Consider the following 11,214-nt stretch of genomic DNA (forward strand, 5'->3'; position numbering starts at 1 on the left):
GTGGCAGATGTGCACCACCAACCCCGCACCCACCCCCACCCCCCCAATACACACACACACATACACACACACACACACAGACACTGAGACAGCTGCTGGTACCACACAGAGAGGACGCGGGCGTTTTGGCAGGTGCCACAGGGGCTGGCGCTCAAGATTAAAAAAGCGAGGTGCCCGCCGTCTTAATTATCCGCCCAATCAAAGCAGTCGCCGTCAGCTCAGACTCGTCACTCTCTCTCTCTCTCTCTTAACTCCTGCTCTCCCTCCTAAACTTCTTCCAATTCCAACACTCATTTTCTCACTCTCTCTCTCTCTCTCTCTTTCCTCCTTCCCTCTCTCTCTCTTTCTCTCTCTTCTTCTTCTCCTCTCCTCTCACACCTGTGTCTTTCCCTCTCTTTCTTGTTCTCAGACTGCCGCTGAGGGGCAGGAGCAGGTACGTCAACGTGGCTACCTGTCAGAACACGCAAGTGACAACCAGATGCCAGGAAAGAGAAGAGGAGGAGGAGGAAGAGGAGGAGGCGGCGGTAGAGAGGGGCGTCCATCGAGCTGTGCCATGCCACCATTTCCGTCCGATGCTCCACTGAAGCATGGCACACTGCCAGTATGCTTAACTCTCCTCACACGCCTTTTTAAATAAAGTGTACAGTGTCTGAGGATGACTGACAACTGTAGGAAACTGGCATATCTCTGGGACTTACTTCAACACAATACACGACTCAGAACCACAGGAGCCAAAGAGAAATGAATTATTTCAGCGTCTGCTCGAGGGAGATAAAGCCACATTAGTCCGTCTGTGACGTGACTGACATTAGTGTCAGAGTTGAGTTTTTTTCCTTTCTTTTTCTCAGACGTTTCGGTGTGATCACTCGACGCTCTGATTCATCTGTGTGCTTGCTTTTTAAGCCTTTGATTATTAGCGGCACAAATCTTGATTGTGTGCATCTGTGGTGGCGGTTATTTTTGTTTTCCTTGAAGTAATGCTTAACATTAGTGGTTTGATGAGCATGAAGATGAATGGTCTCATATGCACTGGCCTCTAATAGATTGCTGCAACACTGGTCTCATATGCACTGGCCTCTAATAGATTGCTGCAACACTGGTCTCATATGCACTGGCCTCTAATAGATTGCTGCAACACTGGTCTCATATGCACTGGCCTCTAATAGATTACTGCAACACTGGTCTCATATGCACTGGCCTCTAATAGATTGCTGCAACACTGGCCAAGGGAAATTCTCCCTTGTGACACTATTTGGACCAGCTTGGCTGCACACATAAGATGCTATACGCAAATACTGTAACAGCCATAAAGCACGAGAGACCATGAGAGAAGCATTTTATATTTTATTATATAGCATTTTGTATTCCAATACTTCCAATACTTACGTTACTTATGCCTCTGCAGTTTCCAGTACATCTACAAGTTACTGTAACAATGGTTTCAATTGGTTTCATTGGCTCACACTATATGGTATAACTATGTCACATTTAATCCATAAGATAGAACAGCAAAGCTCTAGTACTTCTCTACACAAATCTACTTTAAAATGTTATTATATTGAGATAAAGTAAGTTGACTGAAAATCTATTTGTCTGTAACTATTGTGACTGTAGCTGATGGGATAAGAAGAAGGTAAGGTAAGTGGGTAGAGTTTAAAATGTCCATTTTGTGTGTGTGTGTGTGTGTGTGTGTGTGTGCATGAGTGCATGTGTGTGTATAAGTAAGTATATATACTCTTTTGATCCCATGAGGGAAATTTGGCCTCTGCATTTATCCCAATCTGTGAATTAGTGAAACACACTCAGCACACAGTGAACACACAGTGAGGTGAAGCACACACTAATCCCGGCGCAGTGAGCTGCCTGCAACAACAGCGGCGCTCTGGGAGCAGTGAGGGGTTAGGTGCCTTGCTCAAGGGCACTTCAGCTGTGCCTACTGGTCAGGGTTCGAACCGGCAACCTTCCGGTTACAAGTCCGAAGCGCTAACCAGTAGGCCACGGCTGCCCCACACGGTGCGTGTGTGTGTGTGTGTGTACAGTTTCCCCCACTTCACCTATCTGGTTTCATCGCTTCAAATGTGTTCCAAAGCAGTTGCATAAGCACATCTAGAGTAAGCATAGTCTCTGTGGTGAGACAGATGCGCTTGACAGGGATATAGGAGCCCTTCGAGAAGAGGACAGATGTACTTGGGTATGCAAGAGTTGCCTTCATGCTGAAACAGCAGTGGGAGTTTCCCCAGAGGAGATGTCACCATTGATGTAGTGCCAAGACACATCTCTATACTTAAACAAACAGCCAACCCAGCACAGTATGAATAGCTCAATCACATGACGAACTATAAGGAGCGAAAACTTTATAAACAATCTATGTTTAGTGTGTGTCCGACGTTACATATGTAAATCGTAGGCGTATATATGCTGTGAAAGCTGTGCTTGCTGTAGGTAAACACTGAACATCTGTCCTTTTTGAATTGAAGTGTAGGGCATCTTTACCCTAGTCAAAAAATGGCTGAACGTGCATTCCGTCTCAGGAGAAAACGTTTTGAAAGTTTTGTCGAAGAAAAAAAACTTTCGCTCAAGAAAAACGATGGAAAGAATCTGTCCCAGAAGGCAGAGATGACCTTGAGATGACCCCAGATGGAGGTATCCTCGCGGTCATCGCGACGCCGCAGACAGCGGCGGCTGTGTTAGCAAAAGCTCCGACTTAGCGTGTCCACTGTGGTGAGATCACACAGAAGGGCCAATGATGCAGAAAAAAGCTCCGGGCTACGACTGTGCGATAAGCCATGCTCGGATAGATAGCACACGTCAGAGGAGCGAGAGAACGGAGAGAGGGAGAGAGAGAGGGGAAGTGGAGGTAGGGAAAAGAGGGTTGGGAGAGAGGTAACGCCAGGTGAGGCTGTCTAGACGCATGAGTCTCAGGAGCCGGTGCGCGCACGGTCCTCTGAGGTTTATGGATGAGGCAAAGCACGTGGAGCCTCTGGGAACCAGATTAAGGTTTTTCGAGCTGAAGGCAAATCTGGCAGGTCCTGCCAGCAAAAGTTGAGGGGAACAAAAAAAGTCAAAGAACAAAAAAACAACTGCGAACAGGATAGAGAGAGAGATAGAGAAAGAGAGAGAGAGAGTGAGAGCAAGAACCCTCTAGTCAAAGCCTCAGTCATATTTAAGAATTCCAGTACGTCACCTGGGTGCAATGAAAGTGAACCAGATATAAAAAAACAAATCCAAAAGACATCTTTCATTTCTTTGAAAGCACAATCGCTTCAGTCCCCCTTGTCATCTCTGTCTTTCTTTCTTTCTTCCCTCTCTCTCTCTCTCTCTCTTTCTCTCTCGCTCTCTCTCCTCTCTCCTCTCTCTCTCCTCTCTTCTCCTTCCCTGCCTCGCCTGCCCCCCAAACACCACCCACCCCCACCCCCTCTAAGACCGTGCCTCATTCTAGTCAGCTTCTGTCAAGAGGAAGAGAGCAACAGAGAGAGTGAGAGAGAAAAGAGAGAAAAGAGAGACTGCGGGGAGGAATAGGGCTATAAAATATGCAGGAGGGTAGCAGGCACAATCCTACAGGATTCGATAATAAAAAAGGCTAATGTGATTAGCATGGCTAATGCAGATGAGGCGGCAGGACGGGAACCACCACCGCGCTCAGTGCCTTCTTATCCCCCTCCCAGGAAATCAATATGCTTGGAGATCAACGTCCTGCGGGATTCTGGGATTTGCCACCCACCCCACCTTCCATCTATTATTACCTCCCTTTGTCAAATTTGTACATGAAATGAGCCTTTGCCGAACAAAACAACACAGACGCACAAAACTGGGCTCCAAAAACAAAACGAGGCCAGGCTGTGAGCGGGATGCAATGAAGGGAAGGCCCAGAGAAGTCCGCCGAGATGGCGGGTTTTTGGCCGGGATTCCACGCTAGACTGGAGCCCAGAGGAAGAGGACTGGCTGGGTTTTCTGGCAAAGGTGCGGCTTTGGGAGGGTGGTGGTGTGTGTGTGTGTGTGTGTGTGTGTGTGTGGGGGGGGGTGCTACAGCTTACCGGACGTTTCTCCCCGGAGTGTTGATGGATTGCTGCCTGGTGGACCCTGCTGGGGACCCGAGTGAAGAGCCACTCAGGTAGGCTGGCACTACAGGAGAGGGCAGTCCTCCTCCATGCCCTGGCTCTGATTTGCCAACCGCAAAAACACCCAACCAGTCAAACCGGACAAAACGTGAGAATGAAGAGAGAGGATTAAAAAATAAGAGCTTTGCCACCCGTGTTTTTCTGTGCCTACAGAGCCAGGGATTTCTGCAGCCAATTCAATTGAAGTCGGTTGTTTTGGTTGGTTGAAGTCGGTTGTTTTGTGAACTGGTCGCTGGTAAGAAAATATGCTCTTTGGACTAGCTGACAACGCCTGCTGATTGAAGCTGTTATAGGAGGATGGTTGGCTCATCAAATCAGACGACAGAAAATGTGTTGGCTTTAAAAAGAAAAAATAGCAGCAATTTTCTTTACTCTTTACTATTCCGTTGCAGTGAATGTTATCTGGCTGAGAAGACACTTTGGTTCTCAAAATCCTTTTGGAGCCCCTTTGCATAATCTTTCATCTATCCACCACAGGCTTGCGCAGAATTGAATTGAAACTGGCTCTTAAATTCCAGTTCAATTCTTGAATTTTACTTGCATTTCAATTGAGGTAGCAAACAGGAAGCAGAATTGCAATTCGAATTGTGCACAACCCTGATCCACCCTCCATGTACACACAAATAACCTGATGAAAATAGGTGCATTCAGATAAACAGGAGTGGCACTGATGGAATCAGTTAGGACCGAGGAGCAGAATTGACGATCCCTGGCCTTGTAAGCTAACATGATGCTGCTGAGATTATGACTAGGTACACTAGAAACCAGTCTGTGCCAGTATGGAGCTTGGAGCTCCTTGCTGATTGGTCAAACACACCAGTGTGGTCAGTGGCACTAGGTCAGCGAACAGGTGAGGGGAGAAAAGAGGAGCCCTTGTCCGGCTCCCTTATCAGGAGCGGCCAGTGAGCTGCACAGCACGCGTGCACACTTACAGTGCAGTATAGGACAACCTCCCGGGAGGGCACCACGTATCGCTGGGAGGATCTTGACCCTGACAAGCGGATTTGATGGGTGGGAAAGGGAAGGAACGGGAGCTGAGAGGACGTGCTGAGTGATAAACAACCAGATGCGCGAACACACACACACAGAGAAAATCCCTTTCTCGACCAACCCTCAAGGGAGAGGTCCTCCCCAGATGGAATTTGCTGTCAGTTCTAATGGATGATCTGGACCCATCCTGTATATCAACACCCCTGCGATGTCTTTAAGTGATGGATGGGGACTTTGGACAGGGCACAACCTAGGCACGGTTCTTGATAAACTCACCTACGCGGGATCCCATTTAATTCACTTGACAGATCTAAACTCAGGTCTGTGTGTGAGAGATATCTCACTCATTGCCTGGTGAGACACACTGCCTTGATTCTCCACTGTGATTCCCAACCCCCGCCCCCCCATCTAATCCATAACTGTTTTTTTTTTTTTATTATTATTTTCCTTCCCAGAATTCCCGCCTCTTGTGATCTCTGGGCGACTCACAGCTGCAAGCTCTTTCCTCGCTCTGCATTCCGTTTTCCGGAGGATCAGAGCCCCCATTCCAAGTATGCCAGCGGTGTCAAGCCACACGTAGCCAACCCACGAGCGGAGAGGCTCAGCTGGGTCTGTCGGCAAGAAACCGCTGGCAGCTCAAAGGAGCTAGAATCTACTTGAAGAGACTTCAGGGATGAAGCACTGTGGAGGGAATAAAAAAAAAAAAAAAACCTTTTCCACATTTTTCTTCAGTCAAAGCCATTTGTAGTGCGAGAGTGACACAGCTGTGGAACAGGTGGAGGCTTGAAGCTGCTGGCTGGGAGAACCGATGGAAGAGTTCCCAGTGACAAAATGGCTCCGGTGTCTTTTTTCAATCATTCTACAAAAGGGGTTTGAATGAACGCCATTTGAGCTGACTGGCATTACTTCAACATTTTTCTTAACCCCTCTGTAGGGAAGTTTCTAGAAAGGGATTAAGGAGAATTTCCATTTAAAAGGTATCTTAATGCAGAACTAAGCTCTGTCCAGTAGTATATGCCCTGGGGTGTATCCTACAGTAGTCCACAGTGGAGAGATAACATTAATCCAACAGCTAGACAAAGGAGTGACACCTAGGAGCCCTCAGAAACCACAGACTGCTACATCACAGCAGGCTTCATTTTTATAGTTGGTGTGAGTTTATCATTTGATAGTGTAATTTCATTATCTACAATCTATTCTGTAAATTGTGTTCCATCGTAAGACCAAAACACAGTGAGGAAATGCATCAAATGAAATTACTTATCAGCTGGCAGCACCATGTTCCATAAGGATGAAAACATTCATATATGTTCCATAAAAATGCTACATCCTAGATGTAGTCTAAGTCCTGCTAGTTTTTTCATTGAGCTTGAACAAAAAAATGTTATAATGAATTTAACATTGTAGCGAGAAATGTACAAATACATCATTAAAATGTGTATTAACCTCCTATAACACATCTATAAATGATTTATAAACACCTCGTGAACTAGCTTGTTAAACCTCCTAGCCATGAGCACTATTAGCAGGGCACCGAGGCTCTCTGTTTGAAACGTCACTGCTCAGTGTTGCATGAAATAGTTTCTCAATGCCGGCGGGCAGCAGAATGAATAACCACCCCAGGTGGCATCTGCAGTCGCTGCTCCTCGCGCCTTTCCTCACTAGCCCTCCCAGATCCAATCCTCTCGCTTTAAATCAGGATAAAATAGCGCCTGTTCTTTCTTTCTTTCTTTCTTTCTTTCACAAGACAAGGGCCCTTCCATGTCCACTTTTGCCACAACATGGCTAACCATTGTGTTTGCTCATTCCGTTGTCCCTTGGGATCCTGCCATGTCTGATTTGAATGTGCCCTCTAGGTTTTCTCTCTCCTCTGTAGATGATATCCTACACACATTTGTAAGTTCCCTATGCAGGAGGACCTTGGGATTCCCAGAGGGATTCTAACATCATGAGATATTTCTCACGGATTATGCAATAGTACTGTGAGAAGCTGCTAATACTGACTAATACTGACTTGAATTTAATAAACGACTTGCAATTGGGTTTGCTTTTGGGCGGCTGTAATACGTTCACACACAACATGCTAATGAAGCTAAGCCGGAGGACCAGAAATGCATGCCAAGAGGTTCCATCTTTGAATATGTAAGTGTAGGCCATGTGTCCCCACTTAAAATAATGTTGTTGTTTTCTCAGGAAAGGTTCATGCAGATTAACCTGCTCTGTCCCTCTTATTCAGGACACAGTGTTGTCCTCTTGTTCTCCATTAAAGAAAGTTCAAAATTCTTTAGGCGTATTATTACACTGTGACAACATAATGGCTTACATGATATAAATACTTAAGATGTCTATCAGGACATTAAACAGGCTACTCGTTTCATCAAGGTGAAATGTCTCTATTTCTGGTACGCCTCAGCTTCTATGAAGGCTTCTCTCTGGGCTAGTAGAAGAACAAGTAGAGAAAGATGCTAACAGAACTAGCTGATTGTGGGCTTACTTCCAAAGGACAAGTAGAGAAAGATGCTAACAGAACTAGCTGATTGAGGGCTTACTTCCAAAGGAACATATACTCTGATAAACTGTTAACATTGACAGTAGACACTAAGTCACCGTGGATAAAAGCAGCTGCTTCATCAAAGAATGTGTCTGAACAGAATGTAAACAGAGATTTCATGGCACCTTGTAGAAAAGAAGTCGAAATTGTACAGATCAGTCTCTCACCGGTAAAGGTATTAGCCAAAATACATCAGGAGGATTATTTTGGCTTTGTGTCTTTATCAGCGTTTGACTGAAGCCGTTTTAACTTGAAGAGGATTGTCATTGTGTGCACTCATGTTTTAGCCATTTTCATCCCCAATCGGTGACATTCTCCAAAGTTTCATGGAGACTGTTTTTTTTTTTTTCCCATATAGTGAGTTCTGTCGGTCAAGCAAAGAATTCCAGTGAGAGAGTGATGCGAGTTCTTACCGGTTTGAGCTAGTCACAGGTTCTTCTCTCCAAAGGTGAAGGGCCCGGAGGAGACAAAGGCAGCTCCGGACAGCTTTTATCCCTCGCTGTTCTCGTCTCTCGTCTCTAAACGCACTGAGAAATCTGGCAGTTTGTCGACTGGTAGGTTGTCTATTGTGTAGTTCTGTTTTTCTTTAGCTCCCCAGGGCACAAATCAGATTTGACAGGCTAGCTGGACACTTTATGTCTGTCACCTGTATGACCATGGATCACACACCTGTCTGACCACGGCTCACAACCACTTCTTACAGCGCTGCTGTCCTTGAGGTGTTCCCACAACTAGACAAAGAGAAAGACAGGGAGAAAGAGAGGGAGGGAAAAGAGAGAGAGAGAGAGAGAGAGAGAGAGAGAGAGAGAGATAAGTATTCTTGTAAAGGGATTAAAAATGAGCAAAACTGTTTCCTTCAGAGGTGTTTCCACAACACGTAAAAGGAGGAAGAGGAAGAAAGAGAACAAGAGAAGAGGGATGATGGAGGACTGTTATGATACTTGAAGCATTATTGCACAAATGAACAAAACGTGCAAATTGAGATATGCAAAACTACCGCCCAATTTACTCTGAAGAAATTACATTTGTACGCACCACCACTTTGTGGCCCTGACGAAATACACAAGCTTAGATCAATCACCTGTGTTCATTTGCAAGCGGGGGTCTTGGAGCGCCGAGGTACATTTTTATCTTGTCGATTCAAACCACCAACTTCACTAAAGTCATTTAGTCATTTAATCTCCACCAAAAGTCGTTTAACCTTTTGGCCACCCTCGGGGTAATGCAATTGAGTTTTTATAATGACCAGTCACACAAGTACCAGAGATATGCAGACCTAACACAAACACACACACACACACACACACACACACACACACACACACACACACACACACACACACAAATGAGCAAACACCAAAAGACAGGCGGAATAAAAGGCAAACAAGGTCCTAGCAGCAAATGGAAACGACACAAAGGCCTTGGCAGGGGTTTTGTTTGAGCAGCATGTGTGTGTTTGAGCAACATGTGTGCACGTGTGTGTGTGTGTGTGTGTGTGTGTGTGTGTGCGATCAGAGAATCGACGGCCGAGACGATTAGATTCCTCCTAGTCCAGCCCCCCGACTGTGAGCCCACCCTGTTTACATCGGCGAAGCAGATTACATTTACTACATTCACATTCTCCCCGCCACTCGCACAAACACACCCCTACTGGGACAGCAAATGGACCAGGCCAGTGGTCTCTTAGCCTGCACTTGGCAACTCAGGTACGCACTAACTCAAATAGATGGGGGGGGGGGGGGGGCAGTCTAGGATTCTGTAATTCCATTATTAATCAGGAAATTATGCAGGGGGATAAAGCTCTCCATAAGTACAACATTATTTTTTTCTGAATTTAAGACAGTTGAGTTACAATGTAGTTGATAAGTACCTGTTTGCAGGTCTGACTGAGTGGAATTTATTGAAATTGTAGTGCAGTTATTTACGTCATGGTACTAGACTCTGTCTGATGTCTGGGAAATAGCCATGATAGATGAAGCACAAAGTTTTGTTGGTAAAGAAATCAACGTTAAAATCTCAGTGCTTGATACAAAAAATATCAACATTGAAAATATGCATGATGCATGTCGGCGTTTGATGTGTCTGACACAATGGATAGAACATAAGTTTGAAATTGAATTACCAAGGCATAAACATTTCACAACAACACACTGTGCTGGCAGTGTTCAGACCTTTGGTGTTTTTCAAGTCAACAGAGTCTTCTGATTCATCCCACGAACACGTCAGACTAATCAGAGTTATCAACTGTGTCACTCACAGACTGAGTTTCAAGTTGGAAAAAAAAAAACTCAGGAATATTCCTTTAATGAGTACAAGTGAAAAAAGTTTGGAAAGAAGAGTGAGAAAGGGAGAGGGATAAAGAGAGAGAGAGAGGAAGAGTGCTGACCAGACTGCAGAAACAGAGGTGATGAAAAGAGAGAGAGAGAGGTCAAAACAGCAGAAAGATAGGTGAGGTGTGGGGAGCCCAGCAAGCAACTAAAGGAACAGGTAGGGGTGAGCCTAACATGCTCCTATTAGAGGAAGCAAAGTGAGGCAGGGGGGTGACAACGTCAGGGGAAATTAGAGGTGAGTGTCTCATAGTGAGAGAGAGTGTGTGCAGAAGAGAGAGGAGAGAGAGAGGGGGAGAGAGAGATGGAAAGAGAGAGAGAGAGTGTGCGGAAGAGAGAGGAGAGAGATAGGGAGAGAGAGAGATGGAAAGAGAGAGAGAGTGTGCGGAAGAGAGAGGAGAGAGATAGGGAGAGAGAGATGGAAAGAGAGAGATAGGAAGAGTGGAATAACCATAGTGTAAGGGACTTTCCTGCTGTCAATGAAGTTAGAAGTTAGAAAAACACTTGCTGATTTTTTTTTTGCATGCAACCGAGTGGTAACTGGAGATTGGGTGGGGGAGGGATGGACAGAGGATGACAGAGGAGTGTTTGACTATTCAGCAAACAAGGAGCGAGGGAGGAAGAGAGAGAGAGGGAGAGAAACAAAGAGAGGCCACGGAGGAGCCGAGTGAAGTGAGGACTTTGGAGAGAGGGATGAAAATGATGTTTCGATCGGTGGCGCTGAGAGCCAATCAATGGGGCACAGGAGCATGACTGGACTGAGGAAGGAGGAGAGAGACCGCAGGAAGAGATTTGGCAGGGATGAAGGGAGGATGAGGAAGAAGGGAGGGTGGGGAAGACATAGAGGACAAAGAGAGGGAGAGAGAGAGAGGGAGAGAAGAGTGAGAGAGGCTGAATAACTCTCAGTTGAAAGGGGGAAGCTGAGGTGCAATTAAGGATGAGGTCTTGACTGAAGACATAGAGGACACAGAAAGAGAGAGAGAGTGTGTGTGTGTTGGGGGGACTTTGTTGGATGAAAGCGCTGAGGCTGAGGACCAATTATGGACGAGGCCACGAGGAATGACAGGGACAGGTGTGGGAACGAAACAATCCAAGGAGCCCAAATGAACGAGAGGGTGACAAGAGATCAGAGAGGGACAGGGGGATGATGGAGAATGGTGTGGAGGAGAGGAGGAGAGGAGGAGGGGAGGAGAGGAGGGATGGTATGGGGCGCCGCATGTCCCCTCGC

General features: G+C 46.0%; 1 protein-coding gene across 1 annotated transcript in view; it reads right to left on the reverse strand.

Annotated features, from left to right (window-relative positions):
• elfn2a (extracellular leucine-rich repeat and fibronectin type III domain containing 2a) overlaps positions 1-11,214 on the reverse strand; it is a 144,878-nt gene that overhangs the window by 67,287 nt on the left and 66,377 nt on the right. The window contains exon 2 of the mRNA XM_042105584.1: positions 8,073-8,390. The gene's annotated coding sequence lies outside the window, so the exon portion shown is untranslated. The remainder of the gene's footprint in view (positions 1-8,072; positions 8,391-11,214) is intronic.

Source organism: Alosa sapidissima, chromosome 9, assembly GCF_018492685.1.
Source record: "Alosa sapidissima isolate fAloSap1 chromosome 9, fAloSap1.pri, whole genome shotgun sequence".
Lineage (NCBI taxonomy): Eukaryota > Metazoa > Chordata > Actinopteri > Clupeiformes > Clupeidae > Alosa > Alosa sapidissima.